Here is a 19,507-nt window from a genome sequence, read left to right on the forward strand (position 1 = left end):
GTGCTGCAGCAGCTATGCGGGCTGTAAACAGCACTGGGGCTCTAATTTGGAAGCAAGTTTCACTTCTGAACACATAACTTGTTTCAGTTAAATTCATTTAACCTTTTAAAATCTAAATGCTGTAGTTTTTGATTTAGCAGTATTTTACTACCTGTAAGAGCTATATTTTACTATATGTAAGAACTATACAGCTTATTGTTAATATTTATTATTCCCCTAAAAAAGCAGAAGCTGTCCAGACAGCTCTTTACAGTCAATACTAATGAAAACCAATCAATATCCAAACAAAAAACAGCTGCTGATTTCAGTTGTACCAGGACAACTTCATATAGGTGAGATTACGCCAGATTCTCTCTCACATCAGAGACATGAAAGATCAGATTTGCTGACATATTCCAATGGTCTGAGCCACTGTGGCAATGCAAACCAGCCATAAACTCTGATTAGCTCAGCGAATAGCAAGGACTCTGGCTCCTCTGTATCAAAGAGGAGCAAAGCTGCAGCAATATACTGATGCCACTGAGATAACATGCACTTCCTCAACTGTATTGTGGAACTGAATCCAACATGTAGCAAATGTGACATTTGCCACATTTTTTGTGTTTCATTTTTTGGAGTATAGCTGGAACATTCCTTATATTTTCCAGTGTGAGCTGTTCACTTTTGTAGGGCATCTAACTATGTATTTGTGAGACTGTCTTGTTTGCTTCTTTATCTCTTTGGTATCAGAAGGAATTTAGTCTTAGAGAACAAGTCTCAGGGAGACACGGGTAGGCATACTGATGTGTGAGGGAAATCAAGAAAAACACATATTTTCAAAATATGAGCATGGCAAATATCTTAATAAAGGTCCCAAGAGTCAAGCTGAATCTTAAACTCTGATGTGCAGAAAGCAAAGAATTTTACAGATGTGAAGTCCTTCCTCCTCATGTGCAATGAGCAGTAACATTCTGACCCATGGGAACTAATAGGCCAAAGAGTATTACTTTCTACTTGAGAGAAAGAACTGGTTCTAATAATACCTCCAAAATTTAGAATGCAGAAATGTAACTAAACATGGTAATTTTCTTCAAATTAAAATAGGTTATTTTAATATCTATCTTTGTAGGAATCTAATATCTTTAAATATTCCTAGTATTTTAATTTCACATACATTATTTAAAAGCACAGGTCAGCATATGACATCCTTCCCTACATTTTGGGTTATTTCTCAGCTAGGATAATCTGAATGTTTTCAGTGAGAAATAACTTGAACAAAACATTATGTTGTAAAGAAATTCTGACTTTAAAATCCTGCAATAGACTTTAAGCATAATTAGACTTTGCCTGTTCATCTCTCGTAGTAGTTGTTCTACAAAGGTCCTTAGCTGTGTTTATCACAGCTGTTACAGCAGATCGCTCAGGGATGGCCTTTGAAATACCTTGCAAAAGCTTTAAGGCTAAAGCACAAGATCTTCAGTTGAATCTAAGATCAGACAAAACACCACTACAGCACTAGGAACTACGCTGTGTGCATTTTCCTTAAGTCAGCATCTGATCCCAGCTTGTTGAGCTAGTTGTTTTCATGCAGTTTTTGTAACAGCCAAACATTCAGCAAGCTGCAACAGTAAAACACAAGTGGTAAAGAGAGGATATTTCCAATCAAAAATGACTGAATGCACAGGAAGGAGGTGGAAACAATTTCCCTAAGTGATGCAGTTTGTTAAACTGTTTTGGATACCTGTATCTGTAAATGTCCGTGAGAATCTGGATTAATAAAGCAGGAAAATGAGCATATTCCAGTTTTCCAGATTCAGAGAAGAAAATTATATTAATCAGCTCAAAAGGGAGGAGACAAATATATCTATATCCCTTATGGCAGGACTGTGCTACGTATGACAACCCTTTGGTATGGGAACAGGGACTTTTCAGTATCAACTGTAAGTGAAGTTGTTAGCAGAATGGTCATGCGCATTTATTAGAAGCACAACATATTATTTGCCTCTTGGAATTCATGGGAGAAGTACATTTGTAACTGTTGTGCAAGAAAACTGTTAGTGATAGCAGTTTTGGGGAGAAATGGTAAAAGACCACACATCAAATAAAAAACACAGTATCTTTTGGTGGTATCTTAGCAGCTTTCTCTATTTAAAGGGAACATTAAACTTGTCCTATCACTTTACCATCCTTTTCTATACTGTTACCACTGTATATATGATAAGACCAGCTCTGGCACTTACACTGAACTGCACAAGCATCTATGTGAAATGCAATTCTATGACAAAAAAGTGGGACTATTATGCTTGTCCTGCTCACTGGGGCAACAGTAGTTTTACCTAACTTTTCATATCACATACTTCCACATGCAAACACCAGAACTGTGGTAGGGAACAGCACATAAGTGACCCATATGGGACTTCATTTTGTAGAACCAAAGCACATCCATAATGGACAAAGCCCCACAGAAGCTAACATGGCAACCCACAACGGGAAGGTTAGCCGTGTGCTCTTCTATTTTGCATTGAACAGGAGGCTAAATGCCATATACAACAATCACCCCCTTACAAAGTAAATGTATTTTTTCAGACCTGTGTTTCTCATTAATTATCTTGTCTCTGAAGCAGCTTATTATTATGTTCTCCAGTGAGCGAAATTTAGCTTTTCCCCATTTCATATTTTCTTTACTTATGGGCTTTTTGTAACAATTGTATGGATTTCTTGTTAGTGGTGCCAATGTTTCATTTAAAATATTGCTAAAGAGAATTCTAGTCTAAACATATCAAAATCAAACTATACAGTACTTTCCAGGCTAATACAGTAAGTGTATCTGAAAAGCAAATGATCACTCACTGGACCTTCTCTACAAGTTGCACTACTGGCACAATTTCAATGCTAACAAGGATTTTACTGATGTATAATTCTAACAAACTTAGACATATATTCCATTAAAGACCCTACAAAGAGGCATTCATAATATTTGATTTTTTTGGTGGTTTTTTTCATTTGCACTTGCAGATACATCAACCAAATTACATTTTTTAGACCACTCAGTCCAGTAGACAGCATATAAACTTGCAGAAGGGTACATGTCTAGAAAGTAGCTACCAATAAACTTAATCCTACAAACATTTGGTACAATTTCCTACTAATTTTGGTATCAGTTGCTTTAACTTTTCATAGCTTATCTCCTTTTTCAGTACTAATTATAGGTATTGCACACTGCACAGCTTAGGGATGAATATTGAATTATATAGATCCAGATTTCACTGCCTGTTATTACTGCTAAAAGGAATGACATGACTCCATTATTCTGTATTGTGTTACATATTTCACTTCTGTATCTGCTAGTCAAAAACTATTTTAACCCTTCCTTTGGCAAGACAGGGGCAGCCACATTTTAAAATAGGTGCATTATATTTTCTTAAATTTGTTCTTTCTTCTAAGGCCATACTACATAGACCCTTTTACAGATGGAATTAAAAAAAAAAATCATTCTTCATGACTACTGAAAGAAATTTTAGTTACATTGTGCAAATTATTTATATTGTTTACTAAATAAATACATCAGAGGAAAGTGTGAAAAAAAAGTATTTCTTACTGACACTGGTGGCATCAGAATGTCATCTTCACACAGAGAAGTCTGTTACTCTATAGCTGCAGGAGTTCTGCAGGGCAAGGATGATCCATTGCCCAGTAAGCTGGCCTGAGACTCAAATTTAGATTTCTATTATTTCACAAATTTTCTATTTACTTTGACCAAAATCACACAAACCTAGGCCTTCAAAAGTTACCCAGATGCTAAAGATTACTTTGGAGCTATCTACCTAAATAATTTTAAGAATCTGTATCCAATTTTTCTTCTCTAAAATGTAGACAGTATATCCTTACCCAATATGGATGTTAAGCTAAAAACCATTTTAAAGATCATCAGTTCCTTTGTAACAAGTGCCAAAGATTGATAGGAGGAAAAGTTACCTAGGTTTTTTTTGAAGCATCTCTTTTGAAGATTTCTTACTGTAACTTAAGGGCAAATTAATTTCTTGAATAAAGCAGTACCACTGTCATTAACCTCACTGAATTGCAAGTCTTGGCAAAAAAAACCCCAGCTTTCCTACTATTGCTTTGATTCAAATTATTCATGTTTAAAGAAAGCCAAATTAGTAGGAAATATGAATTCAGTTCCATAAAGCAATTTCAGAGATAACGAGCACCTACATCCTCACTGCAGAAAACTTTACAAGAGAAGTCCTATATTGCCTATCTCGCAATTACTATGTATGGGTTCAGGAAACTCTGGAGGAGAATAAATTAAATGTTCATTATGTTCCCTTTAACTTAACTCTCCTTTAATATACCTGTTTCTAGGAATATCATATCCATAGATGGCTGAACTGTTCTTGGGTTAAGAAGCTTTATTTTAGATGTGAAAAGATTTAAATAAGGTATTACATTCCCTAGCTATTCTTTTTTTTTTTCCTGGGTATTTTGTTGGGAGATTTTTAAGACTTCTTTTAAGGAAAGTCCGTTATCTTTGTAAGAACGTCAGGCACATTTTTTCTTCTTCAACACTGTTCACCTCGCTGTGCCACTTCTTGCAAATTGCAGAGAAATGGAGTTGTTCTAAACATGGCACTATTGAACTCACTCACTGCATTTCTATGTCAACATACATTAAAGTTTGGGGGTTTCTTTTTCCTCTCCTTTACTACTGTTTTACTTTAATCTTCTTCCCTTTCTGTAGTTGTTTGACTGTCTATATTGTATACATAAACAAAAATTAGAGGTTAAAGCACAAATGTTTTAACCTTTTTATATATATCCAAAGAAACATTGCTCCTCTCATGCATAATTGTAATTTTATTTTTAACCAGTTCTTTATTCAATGCCATGCTTTACCTTGAAGGTTCATAACTTTTATCTTACAAAGAAATCTGTCATGGTTTCCACTGCAGTTTACAGTATTAGATTCCAAAAGACTAATAGTCCTGCAGCTGGCACTGAAGTGGTTCACTTATGCAACTCTAAGGGCTTTGTGCTGGCATCATACTCTGCTACCAACAAATACTACCACTGGGAAGAAGGCAGAGAGACTGAAGACAGGAAGGCATGAAATACTGAATTTCAGCAGTATATAAGGGATACAGACTTACTGTAGCTTTAACAAAAATACTCATGAGCCTCAAACATTTGTAGAAAAGTCTGTGTAGGACAGAAGAAAGAGATAAAGAGCTGGTTTAGTACATTCTTTTCTTCTCTTGTTCCATAACATTAGCAACTTGAAGAAATAACACTACAGTAATGTTACATCACTCTACATTATGCACTTACACGATCTTTGACCATGCAGGCACCAGGATCCAGAGAGCAGATGTGGCCCTCATGCAAAATGATTAGTCATGGAGAACCAACAACAGGGTTGAAGCTCTGCTAAGGTAATGATGCTGCAGCCTGGAAAAGCTCAGTGGATGCTGGGACAAACGGAATTGCTGGTTGGTTTGTTTGTATTACAGATGTCTAAGGGGGACAAAGAAGCAAGCTAACTAGTCTGCTCTGCACATTATGAATATTTTCAGCAGAATTGTGGTTTCCTTTTCTACTTTTCTAATCCAAGCAGCACTTAGGAAATATCTTTTAAAATGGGCTGAATTTCCTTCTGCTGCTGCTGAAACAGCTACTAGTTTACACAAGACTTAGCTTATAATTTTGACAAATTAAGTATGCAAATCCTGATTTTTGTGTCTGTCTTGCTATATTAAAAACACACATGACATTGTGATTGCATGTTTGGAGGAGTTTTCTTATTACAAACATTTCATAGATTAGCATAAGCAGTCATTAGAGGAAACAGTAAAATTGCTCAGTAGAGTAAGAGGAAAGTGAACCTGGAAAGAATAATACAGGTAACGCAGACAGGCAAAAACATAAAGCTAACTGAATAGACTTGGGCAAGTTGCAAGCAAAATGAGAGTTGAGCTACAGAGGAAGAATAGTAGTCCTTGCTCACTGGAGCCACTATGTTAGAATACTGCACTGTTTAAACAGGGGATACCGACATGTCTTTTCAGACTCTCTTGGTCTTCCAGAAACAAAGTTTTGTTCAGGGGCAGAACTCAAATAACCACTTTCCCCAAGACCCAAACAGGTAATAAAACCCATGCAGATTTCATGTTAAGGTGAAGAGTAGTAACTGGTCACATCCTCCTCCCCCCTCTAAATAGAGGTATGAAAGCTAGGGCCAACATCAGGACACATTGTTCCCAAACATCTGAGCTACCTCCGGACTTAATGAATTTGTGAGTGGATCTGTACTTTTTCTTTCAGAGGACATGGTAGAATATCCATGAGAAAGCTTTTGGAACAGTATCTCCCTCCTGAATGGCTTTTAATGTAAGAGACAATCATTACCTGAAGTACAACTAGGCAGATGCAGACTTATTCTGAGGTTTATATCCACTGCTTACAAAAATATGAGCAAAAAAGTCTCATTGACATAAAGGAGCCCCTTCATAACGAGATAGTTTCATATTCCAGACAGTTCTCACCGAATTCTGATCACATTATTAATCAAAAAGGCCCCATAGCTAACAAAATATCCTCTTCTTTGGGAAGAACAAAACAATACTGAAAGGTCAATAGAAGTAACAGCATGAATCATAATAGCAGGCAATTACATCTGCTGTGGTATCAACAAGGTGCTCAAAAAATAGCATCAGAAGTTGCTTGATCAATGACTGGAGCAGAAGGATAAATGAGCTCATCAGTGAAAGCCTAGCTGACTGACAGCTATAGCAAATTCCGTGACTACAGGTGCTTGAAATTCATTACTATTAATGGCAGGTTCCCACTTGGAGGCCTCAGTTACAGAATCCCCAGTGGAATAAATGGCTAGTGACAAAGATATTTCTTCTCAGAGCTTTGTCAGAACATTGATGCGCTGGGGGTCAGGATTTAATGGCGCGTTATATGTTGAGGATTTGGACTGGTAATTTTAACCACACTCATTTGCTAAGTTTTTGTTAAAAACTTTTGTTTAAAGTCTACTCCATTTGAGTTAACTTCAAGAAGTTATCACAAGATATCATGCTATTTCAGATAGCTGTTTGAAACAGTTAAGCATGACTGCTAAGTATTTCATATCATGAACAGAAACATGATACACCATCTTCTACACAACAATGGCACATTCTCTCTGTGTTTTACTGCAGTAAAAGCTCCCACCTGCATTATCCACTCGGAGATGCATTTAAATATCACATACAGAAATGGAGAAATGTTATCCCACCTCTTTTGCAAACTTTCCTTCTGTTCTTACATATCAAGTAACTCAGCTAAGAATTTTTTGTACATAACCATATAAATTATTCTGGTCTTGAGTGTCTTTCACAAAACAATCCTGCAGTGAAGGTCAGCATGTTTATGGAATACGCTAATGGATTACAGATTGCAGAATGAAGAACTAATTTTTGCTTTCAAATTCTAGCAGAAATTTCTGGAAGAAAAGGTATCTCAGAAAGCAATGTATGGACAGTCTCCACTTCTGAACTTCTGCCTCTGAATTCCTCTACTTTCATACAGATAAACTAACTCTAACTTGTAATCTCATTAGCCAAGAAATTCTTGCAATATCTTACAGTTATGCAATTTCTTCTTTTTTCTTTTTGTTGGATATACCAACTTACACATAAAGACCTCCACCATACATTTCCTGTTTAATATACACAAAATGTCAGTAATAACTGAATATCATCTCACATACTGTCCAGGTCTTTTTTGAAAATTAACTAACAGCAACCTGGTGAAGCTCACTAAGGAGGATTTTTGTAATTTTTATTGAAGCATGCAAATAACTATAATCACTTGTACTGAAAAAAATGTTGGTAGAAAGTATTTTTGAAAGCCACAGATCAGAAAATAAATTTTTTTTATAAACCATGAAAATATATATAGTAATATCTCAATTAACTGTACCCATAATTACATTCAATACAACCAAGAATAAAGTTCTACTAAACCCCACTTGAGGTGATACAACCAGCCCGACACACCTCTTTGTTGATTTAAATGGTGCCTTTAAACATACTGCAATAAATCTGCGGCTTGCCTAATGTTAATCAAAAATATGTACTAGACCAGTGATCCAATGCATTAATCATGGCATATAATTGCAGTGAAATAATAAACAGCCACAGCCTGAATAATGTTTATTGTTTGTTGGCAATGTCAACTGTTAACAGTCAATTGTCAAACTTTTTTTTCCTGAATAAAATCTTTACTATAGATTTAGGTGAATGAACAATATTTAAAATCTCATGCAGGTGACATTCATGAGATTCTTCTCATCATTCAGCAATAATTTACTCACTTTTTTTCTTCATTTTATTCAACCAAATTGCTACAAGAAGAGTTGCCAGGACATTTACGTTGTAACATTTACCTTCATGTGTGGTTCTCAAAAATGTTATTTCTCCACAGAATGGAACACTAAAAATTGGATATAGTATTTCTTGAGGGCAATAAAAATCATGTTGATTACTGCTATTTTTCTAGGTTTGTACATATAACAAGATGCTAAAATTAGCTCCTTGGGAGGGTAAATGAAGTAAAGTCCATTCATTGTACAGCAGAAGCAATAATTTATTTTAATCCCATGTTAATATAATTCTGCCTGGATTTTTTAGAAATAAACTGATTCTGTTCCATTCTGGTGCAAATTATGCACCCTAGGCACGTTCTGAGCATGCCTTGATAACCACAGATTCCATTTTGTGTTTAATAATTGACTATTCAATAGAGCATTGATGCATTTTTGTCTGGAACTAATTCACCTTTGTCTGTGTATCAGCATGAATGTACAGTGAATTACAGATATGGTCTTCAAATGTAAAGGCCATATGCTTTATTCATCTCAGGTTTTTTTAAACTACATATTCATGACAGGCACTGCTTGGAAATTAATATCCTAACTTGTATATGCTAGTATATATACGAAATGATTTATTACAGCAATAATTCATTGAAAAGCACCTTGAACCTTTATCTGGAAAACAGCACCTTCTGTAACAGGTCTGACCTCAAAAAAGGAATTATTCATTGTTGTATTTGCAGAGATGTGTGTGACATGTTGTATTAACAAATAAAAACAATGGTTAGAGTATTTAAAACGCCAAGTTAAAAAAAAGCCACAGACTATTGCTATTACTCATACATACGAATACCTCTGTGGCAGAAAAGCCAGCATAAGAAAGTCCCCACTGTTCCATGCGAACCTGTTACCCCATCACTGCCAGCTCAGAAAAAAAAAAAAAAAGTTTGTAACAAAGTGCTTATTCACAAATATGTTCCATCTCACTAAAAAAAATAAGCATCTCCATCACCTCTGTTCTTACTGAGCAATCCTAACCAACATCAATCAGCCTTGATGGTTTTGAGCACAAACTTACTGATTTAGGCCACACAACCCAACTCAATTCAGTCAGTATTAGCAGAGAGTGAAAAATAAGGCCGAAGAAAACAATCTATTAAATTTTCTACAAATTACATTTAATCTCAAGGAGAAAGAGCAGTAATTCTTCTCCATTGGGAAAAATTATCTTTTAGCTGTACAGTAACCAAGCTACTTTTTCATCTTTGGAAGCTGTATGTCTAAAGGTGAAGTTGGTCTACAGTATGATAGTCAAGCCAGCACCTATAAAAGCAATAAATTCGCATAAAAACTATTCACGCCGCTTTGCCATAGCTGCACTATCGGCCCAATGGCACTTTGGGACTTCTTCCAACTATAACCAATGCCTAATGCTTCAGCAGTAAAACAGCAATGCCCCGAAGTAAGGTATCAAGTTACTTTTATTCTGATTTGTAAAATCATAAGTGTTAACATATTAGCCAGTTACCCAGTTCTTGTAAGACCCCCCCCTTCCCCTGTACACAGTGATAGCTCAGTGATATCCTATGGATGATTAGGGACTATAGGAAGTCTTACTGATTTAATTTACTTATTCCAAATTTGCTTGTCTTCACTATCACCTTGGGTTGCTTCTGGTCACCGGGGTAAAGAAAGATTAAGAACTAATTAGTGAACCCTTCATAGTTTTGATTGCATCAGTCAAATCTGGTGAAAGCTTGCTTCTGTATAATAATTCTATCTGTTACACTACAACATGTACATACTGACATAAATCATGTTATAATATATGGTAAACAAATAATAATTTAGCATATTAAGGTATTTCAGTTACAGAATGTACTATTGCTTTATCATTATGATTAACAAGTGTTTATTCTCAGATAACTGCAGAGTATACTACCATTTCAAACATCTCTTGGCAAGCTTACCTTAATTCTTGCTGTCTTCCCAGACATCCATCCCAATTCTTTTTTTTTTTTAACATCAAAGTGTTCACTCCAAACCATAACAAACTTTCTTCCCTTACTCTGCAGTTATTTATTTTCCCTCAGAGGGTTTAAGGAATGCTTTAGACTACAAAGTACCCCTTATTTTGCAAGATGACAAAGAGTACTGCAAACGTTTTTATCCACCAATATGCAGCTGTACCTTGAGAGGCATTTCATTAAACTGGATCACAGTTTTGCCAAAGCTGTGATAGAAGCCACTATGATGATTACTCTCCCAAGTTCCTATCGAAGTGCACTGTTTCAAAAGCCCCATTCAAAGGGCTGTACCATCACAGCAATAATTCACACTTACAAGTTCAAGGTATACCCAACCAGATACATTTGTTAAATTCTATTTTAGGGCTACCTACAGATCTTGTGTATTCTATTGAATAAACGACCTTTCACTACTGCTATCAAACCAACAAAACAAACCTCCTACATTCTGTTAAATAAATGCTGTTTGTCACCCACCTGTGGTTGCTGATGAGTAAGGTAATTCCTTCACTTATATGGAAGGGATTTAAAGTCTTGTCAGGTGTAAAGCTATTGGCTCAGCTGTAGCAGTGGGGTCGCTGCAAGTACCCCATTATCTTTTAGGTCAGGATCCTGTGTAGATTAAAAAAACCCCACTGAAAAGTCCTGACCCAGGATTTTTAGGAATTTATATTCATTGACTTCTAACACATTTGCAGTGTCTAAATTCCATTTCCCTGAGGGCTGCTGGTTTGCCTATGCAGCTATCCAAGCGTTAAACAGCTTCATTCTTGATTGGATGCTTGTCTGTGATTGTGTCTCATCTGTTACTGGTGGAGCCCTCAACAGGAAAAGTCAATTTAGCAATTTTCTGAAGCAAACAATAACTTACAAGATGTGGACTCAATTCACAGTCCGGTTAAAGTGTTGCAAAACTCCCCAATGATTTTTCTAGATGTTTAATGTGGTCCTGTTGCACTTAAGAATATTTCTACTCTTTCACATCTTTCTTTGTTAATAATACCCTTGAGAAGTACCATTGATTCCCAGTGATTTATTTTACTTCATGTTTATTTAACAAGATACGCTCTTTACCTATTTATGTGGTGTGACAGCCCTGGTATGTTGCACTTTCACACCTATATTTCTGTTTTGGTTGGGACTGTGATTACAGATGCATGAGCAAAAAAGACACTGAACATTAAGATCTGAATTACAGAACCTGGTTTTCCTTGATTTTTCTTCAGGACAACTAATATTCATTTAGAACACAGAAAGCTGGGTTTGTACATAACAGTTAAGTTGTCACTGCATTTAGCAAAATGTATCTAGGGAAAACGATAAACGGGAAAATGCTTTCAATTGAAGACTTTGGGAGATAATGCAGGTTCTGCATTAGCTGGAAAATTACTGACATTTCATTGCATGAGGGATGCTGTTTTCTAAGTGGATACTTCACCTTTTAAAGGGCTTATTACAAGGTTGGCTATATGCTGTACCATTACACACAGATTTTGTCTTTCATCAACAAAATGACAAGCAACAACACAGTTCTAGCTCTAGAGACATTTCAGCTGCTGATGGCTTCTAAGTAGTGAAAATAAACCAGCAGTTTCTCATTCCTGAGTTATTTTATGCTCTTCGTAGTTTGGCTCTCTTGGTTCTCTGTATGCAGCCTAAATAACTTGTCAAATGCCCGACTTAGGACTAAAATGAAAATGCACTCCAAAATACGTGGAAAAGGGAGATCAAAACATTCATATCTTTAATGAAAAATAGACCAAGTCCTACTTATCATAGTTTTCTGTCTCTTTTTTAATATGCATATATTGTCAATTTTTAGCACATCATAGTCAGCTACTCTATTTTGCAATAATAACTAACAATGACAGTTACGGAAGATTTTATGGCTCTCCTGAAGGAAAGAATCTTGACACAGCAGTAATGAAAAGAAAAAAAAAACACCTTAGGTCTGCTTTTCACAGAGCTTCATATAAAATATTCTCTGCAAGGGTTTATTTCACCAGTGATCTCTGCAGGAAGAGCAGAGCTACATATAAGTCAGGCACTGCCGTCAGATTCTGATTTGCCTGTGTACGGACAAGCCAATTAGTGACTAGCAATAAGTCATCAGGTGCAATTGAAAGGAATATGCAATCTGGCTTTCCCTTTCTCAAGGGGCACTTATCTTCTCATCTATTGCAGCCATAACTTGAAACTCCTCTGTAGTTGCCATCTGGCACGTAAGTGTGGATCTGGGCCTAAATGAGAAACAATAAAGATGGATGAAAGCCTTGATGCTTTGCACTGCTCAATACTGCTTTGTAAAAGATCCTTTATATTAAATTATACTGAAATCAAGATTTTGAGCATTATATTTATGCTTCATCATATCATTTTAAAGTTTATATAAAACAGATTGAATAATCTTCTAGCCAAGTCATTAAAAACTAGACTGGTGGGGGCTGAGAGAGAAAGAAATTCCCTAGCTGACAAAGATAACAGAAACCAAGAAGGAGAACTATGTTAAAAAGTGGGTAAAATATGATATTTACATCACATTTAATTTTTATATTTTAAAGTACAATATTGCATGTTTTTAAAAAGTGTACAAATATGAACAAAAATTTAATTATTCTTTTTTTTCATTAAAACCATATTGTGCATCAATAGTCCTTGAGGATGGCAGTACCAGCTACACAGGAAAGGCAAGCATCTGACTGACATTAAGGAGCTGCAGCTGGCCATAACGTTTTCCACTGCCTTGTGAAATTATACGGCTTTCTAAAAGCATGAGTACCATCACCATGTGGGCACAGAGGGAATTCTCTTGTGGGAGGAGTGACACTGCAATGCTTCCTCAAAACACAAAACCCACACTACTGACCGCTTGTTTGTCCATAAAAATCCTGGTGTACTAACCCTAAAATCAGTTATGAGCAGGTAAAAACTCCCTCAATTTCCTTCTGACACCAGTAGGAGAGGAGAAGAAAAGGAGATCACATGGGGAGAAAAACCTGTAACTATAGTTTGCTCTCAGAAAATAGCAACCAACTCGAGCGTTTCAGCAAACTTGTGTGGCTATGGCAGCAGGAATCGAAGCCTGGATTACCTCCATTACTTAAGAGTGGGGAAATGATGAGCCTTTACAGCAGATAAGCAATAATGAAATCCACATATTATACCCATTTTTCTAGGTTACACAACTTCTGTGTTATGGAGAAGCTATTTTAAAAATTACAGAGCTCCCCAAGAGATGAGAGCTCTCTTTCACAACAAACCTTCAAGGTTTTGAAATTAGTCTTTGTTCTGCATTGAAAGAACACAAAATCCTCTCAGTATCTTTGTAGAATGGAATTGTGTCAGGTACCCAATTTTATGAAAACCCATATGCTTTCCAGTATTAGACTTGTTTTCTTTTCTCTCTGCCCTATCTGTGCAAAAGATCAGTGAGTACTATGCAGTCTAAACTTTATCAGAATAAATATGCCACCATGATACATTTCAATTTTGACTAGTGCTATATTTTAACTAAAAGTAATTTAATTATAATTATTCCAATCATTACAGGACTGTTCTCTTCACTTTAAACAGAATCTTAATGCCCAAAGCTTTGTTCATCTCACATATATCAGTGTAAAGTTAGAAAGGTTCTGTTCAGGCTATGAAGGCAAAGAGGTAAGTTACTGTCATCTATCAGTATAGAAGCAAATGTTTCTTTTCAATCCAATTTCATTCTTGGCAAACAGTTTACACTTTTCTCACCACACTCTTTTCACTACTGTGGTTTCTGCTCTAGAGACTCCGCTGACTTGGCCCTCCCCGCGTACTGCTCTGCTCACAGGAGTGCTCCTACCGCCTTTCCCTCGCGAGGCCACTGCCCCACTCAGCACAGGGACGCACCAACACACAGAGATCCAGCAAGTGCCAATACTGAATCGCATCACTGAGAGAAGTTTTAACTCTGCTGGTTTGTCCATTTACTACAGTGGGGACATTAGCACTTTGCTGTGCAGTAACTTTGCTGTACAGAAACATGAAAGTACCCGTATTTTTTGTCTTGGCCCATTCTGAATTAGAACAGAGCCATACCAGGAAAACAGGAATGGTTTCCTTTCAATAACAGTATTACTCCCACTTTCAGTTTAGCAGAACTATTACATCTCAAACTTTCAATGATGTAGAGGCTTTAGGTACAGGAAAGCTGACACTCGACAAAAATGATGCCGTGGTTTCCAGTACAGAATAAAATAAAATACATGCAGGTAAAATTCTGTAGGTTACAGAGGAAGAATACAGTAGGATGCTAACATCCATCAACAGATACCCCAAAGAGTTTAAGAATTAAAAGCAAGGTGCCAAATACTTTTATAAAATCCACTTGAAAGAAACATTGCCAAGTTTCTTACATTAAAAATTGATTTTTAAATGATCTTACAAAAATTCTCTAACTGTATATAAGTTGTTGTTCTTACTTCCAGATACAACCCTGCACAATTTTTTGTCACTAAATTACCAAACATAACCGTAATGCTGAGATTTTATCAACCAGTAATACCATTGTGCTGGAAAGGTAATATGGAACGTTATCTGAAACATTGTGCAAACCAAATGAGCTATTTTAACTTCACTGAAATTCAAAACACAAGTAAGTAAAATCAACTACCAAAAGAAAAAGACAAAACAAATGGAAGACAATACCTACCAAGATATAATTGATATATATTGACAGAATTTTACAAACAGTGGAGAATTAAGGAAAAAAAAGATAATAATGCATGGGTGACAGACTCTTTAATAAAAGAGAAAGAAAAAATGAACCAAACATCCCATTCTGTTCACCTGTGACAAAAAACTGCTTTGATCATCACAGGGTCCAAAACAAGCAAGAAATTTTTATTTGTCTGCCTTTCAGTGTATTTTATCTTCTAGATAAGTCTTCCTTGCAGCCAAGTTAAAAAGCTTTATGATTGCTACTTGAGCCCTTTTAATTTGGTTTTTTTTCCTTAGCTTTCAAATAAAGCTTTTTATTCTGCCCTGTCTCTACCTCTACTCATTTATCTTCTGCAGCTTCAGAGGAACATAGCACACTGGAGCCTGCTTTGTTTTGTTTCTGCACTGCATTTTAGCCTTTTGATTTCTACCACTTGCCTCAGTAATAATGGATTTGCTAATGTTTGCCTTTAATTCTCATAGCAATCAAGTAACTGAATGATTTTCATTTGCAGGAAGTTAATATTTTCTTCTCCACCCGTATTTGTAATATTTGATTTAATGTTCAAACTAACCGTAACTGCAGCGTTTATGTAATTTAAAAATAAAAGCTTGTGTATTTACTTCATAGATTAAGCTGAGTGAATGATTGCTTCGTTGTCCAAGCCAAGACTTCAAGCTAATGCCTTCCAATTCTGTTATGGAGGGTACAGGTTAATGAACACTTCCTTCATGTTTGTCTTCTCCACCTCCTCCCAACAGAATTTTTCAGATCTGAACTACACATCAGTAAAGGCCAGATGCCAAGAACTAAAAGATTACGCCAACTTGCAGTGCTACCGTTTTGGCAGATTTTACAATTACAAGGCCTAATTCTACAGCCTTGATGTGCATAACTTATGTAAGATGCAGGGAGCTGTGTGTCTCAAGAACTGCCGCAAATGCTAAATTTTCATACAGCTTCCGATTCATAGCATCTGGAACAACTTTGGCTTGGAATTTATACTTGTAATTTTATACCTTGACATGGGTATTCTAACTTATGTTTTACTTAACAGTAATAGAAGAGTAACAGAATAGTATTGTTGCTCCAAACTCCTACTGGAACTAGTCCAGAATTGAAACCCATGAAAATAAGACTACTGCAATAAAGAGCAGAGGCTAGTCCAGTGATTGCCATTCTCTTTAGGTAATTGTCAGAATGTTACATGATTTTGTAGTGGTAACTTTGTCTTAATTTAATTGCTGGAAGACAGGTTTTAATTAGTTCATCTTTCATAATCATCTAGGAACTTTCCATGGTCGTTTGTTCTCCCCTTTGTAGTACAGCATCTTGGTGCTTCAGCTCTTGAACACTTTCTTGTCCGATACTCATTTCTTCCCATATCATCTCTTTTACATCACTGTACTTCAGATACAATTTACAATTTCATCCACTTCAAGAGGGCTCACTGGAGAACAGTTTAGTATCAGACCTACTGCTCCGTTTGTTTACCATTAGCAAATTATTCTAGATACAACTCAGTTCAAAAAGCATTTTATTTATTAAACAGTTTCTTAAAAACTCTAATTTGAAATTGAAAGCTTATATTTAAAGGCAAAAAGCAATAAATGCTTATTACTACAACTATGATTCAGTTTACAACAAAAATGGTGAACAACAGAACCTTGGCTAGCATAGAACAGTTCCCCTGGAGATTATTGGAGCCACATCAATTTGTGCCAACTCCAATGTTCACCCTTAGTTTCCAAGCTTGATGCACAAGATTTAATCTCTGAAATGGTCTTCTTTTTTGTAAATGAAGCACATTTTTCCTTTTATAGGGAATCTTATTTATTCCCAAAACACATAGTAATTTAAAATCTACAAATAAGAGGTTTTAATTCTAGCTACTCCATTTCAGAATAAGCTTTATATGTTTAGTAAACCTGGTCAGCAAAAATAAATAATCCATTACGCATTAGGATGTCAGCTTCATAAAGTTTTTTGAAATGGACTTTTCTCTAAGGGAGTTGGGGGAATTATTGTTTCTGTAACGTTGTAGATCTCTTAAGGAAGATTACTCATACGTACACATTAGTTAATTTCAAAACTGCCTATCTGGCTTTTCACCATTATCTAATCCCATAGAATTTTAAAACTTGAGCACCTATAGTCTAGGTTGCTTATATGTAAGGAATTGTTTGTGTAGTCTTTTTGTCCAATATTTTTCCTGTATTAAATGATGAAAAAAATCACTCCACCACTAACAACAGTATTTCCCTAACATCTTAAATTATAAATTGTATTCTAAAATACAACTTCATGGGAACAGGGTGGGACCAGAGAAGAGCAAGGAAATGTCATGGAGAAATACATAGCCACACAGAGGCAAACAACAATTTCAGCACTGCCCACACTGCCACCTTTATCATCCTGAAGTATCAGCTGCAGGGATCATCTGGTTGTGTGAGAAATTTAGCATTAGGAAGACCCAAAATCACATCTATACATGCTTAAAAGCAAAAGTCATGATACGTTATACACTTACCTTGATATTTTCTTTTTTTTTAAGCTTGTGCTTTGTTTTGGGAGTCTAATTTATGATTTCAGAGTTATGCCTGAAAAGTATATATACCCTGCTCCCTGTCACAAGCCTAAGACCTAAATGCTGGAACCATCCCTTGGCCAGCCTTCGGCAAGGCCAACCAAAGGTCTGAAGCACAGCTAGTGGTCTCTCACATAGCAGTGAAGTTTTATCATTTGCATGTGTATTTCACACAGTAAAGGCGAAAAATACAATCCACGGTCCTTTTATTTTTTTACCACAATGTTAGACAAGAGGAATAGTTGTGCTTCCATTTAACATTATAAAAACCAGGAGATTTTGGGTAGATTCTACAACTAACCGGTCACATTCTGACATTTCAAGAAACTGAATTTTACATGCCTAAGAATTAAAGAGAATAAGCAAATCACTTAACTCTCTGGACTTCACTTTTTGCTAGAATGTACTTAACGTTTTATGACATTTGTGTATTTTGCAAAATGAGTTCAATAGCTGATGGAAAAGAAGGTGACTCTACAAGGCTATTCATCAGAGAAAGCCGAGCTTCGTTATTCCAAGCCTCTGAGAAAGCCACAAGAACTCACCAACTCTTTTCGGCGGCAAATGGCTCTCGCCACCCTGAAAGCGCAACCCTGCAGCCGCAGAGCCCATCCTTAACAACAGAAATAACAGCAGGAAGCCAAAACTTTGGAACGTCACCTCAGGCAAATAAAGGAGCTCAACCGCCACCTTCCCTGCTCTCTGACAAGAGGAGGGCGCCTGACAGCGCTTGCCAAAGGGCAAGTGGCGATGCCCCAGGCGCGGCGCTGGCCGGAGCGGGTGGCGGTGCGGAGCCAGCCCGAGGGCGAGCGGCACTGGAGCGGGCAAGGGGGAGGCAGAGGCAGCAGCCGCCGCGGCAGCGCCGCCCCCGCCTGTCCTGCACTGCCGCAGCGGGCCCGGCAGAGGCCGACCCGACCCGACTCGACCCTGGCCGCCCCAGCCCCGGCGCCCCACGGCCGCGGTGAGGAAGGAGGGACGGGACAGGAGGGAGGGTGGGGGCGGCGGGAAGGAGGCACGGGGCCGCGCGTCCCTGCGGGGAGGCCGGGGGAGGCCTCCGGTAACCGCCTGCGCTCGGGCCTCGGCCCTCCGCAGGCAGCTGGGGCTCCCCGCAAGGGCCTGGGCCTGGGCCTGGGCCTGAGCCTGAGCCTGGGTCTGCCAGCGCCCCGCAGGGCGAGTGCCGGCCGCGGGCGGCTGTGCCTGGCCCGGGTACCCGGAGGAGGGGGCGAGCGGCTCCGGGGGCGGGGGTGTTTCCTCACAGCCCGGGGCGGAGCCGGGGAGTTCCTGTCAGGTTGAGCCTGTTTGTGCCCGGAGCGCTGTGAGAAGACGTGTAGGCCTTTCAGCTCAGGGGCTGAAGTCTGGTGTACTCTCTACGTCAAATACACGGTAAACCTATCTCCAGGACTATATATATATATATATATATTTAAAATAATAAATTAAAGCTTCCCCCCCCCCCCCCCCCCCCCAGAACACCTACTCAAGTGCCAGTGAGATTTAAAGAAGATGAGAGGATATATGGGGGTTTTATTGGGTTTTTTTAATCTGTCTGGCTTTCATTGTGTAACTTACTCATCCTTCTCCTCTACCTCACTTTAAGAGGTTGTTTACCCCCTTGTGCAACAGCTGTTGTTTGGTTTTATAAATGATCCCTGATGTTTGTTTTCATTAAGCTTTGTAGCAATACAATATACCAGAGTAGTTCCTTTTTCAGGCATTATTATTTGCTACTTAAGTCTAGTTACATTGTGTGATTCTAGCAGTAAATTAGCTTCATGCCTTTAACTTCAGAAATGCAAATTTTAGAATTTAGTGTAGGTATGATAAGCTAATTAGTGCTCAGATGATCTAAAAGACCTTTG

At 37.5% G+C, this 19,507-nt stretch overlaps 1 protein-coding gene across 4 annotated transcripts in view; it reads left to right on the top strand.

The window, feature by feature from the left end:
* Positions 1 to 18,538: 18,538 nt before the first annotated feature.
* Positions 18,539 to 19,507, top strand: part of NMNAT3 (nicotinamide nucleotide adenylyltransferase 3) — a 30,338-nt gene continuing 29,369 nt past the window's right edge. The window contains exon 1 of one of the 4 annotated variants that reach the window (XM_074877729.1): positions 18,539 to 18,609. The gene's annotated coding sequence lies outside the window, so the exon portion shown is untranslated. Of the gene's footprint in view, positions 18,610 to 18,899; positions 19,032 to 19,507 lie in introns of those variants that run through there. The other 3 variants (XM_074877732.1, XM_074877727.1, XM_074877728.1) reach the window with 3 other exon arrangements.

This window comes from Strix uralensis, chromosome 9, assembly GCF_047716275.1.
Source record: "Strix uralensis isolate ZFMK-TIS-50842 chromosome 9, bStrUra1, whole genome shotgun sequence".
NCBI classification, from domain to species: Eukaryota; Metazoa; Chordata; class Aves; order Strigiformes; family Strigidae; genus Strix; species Strix uralensis.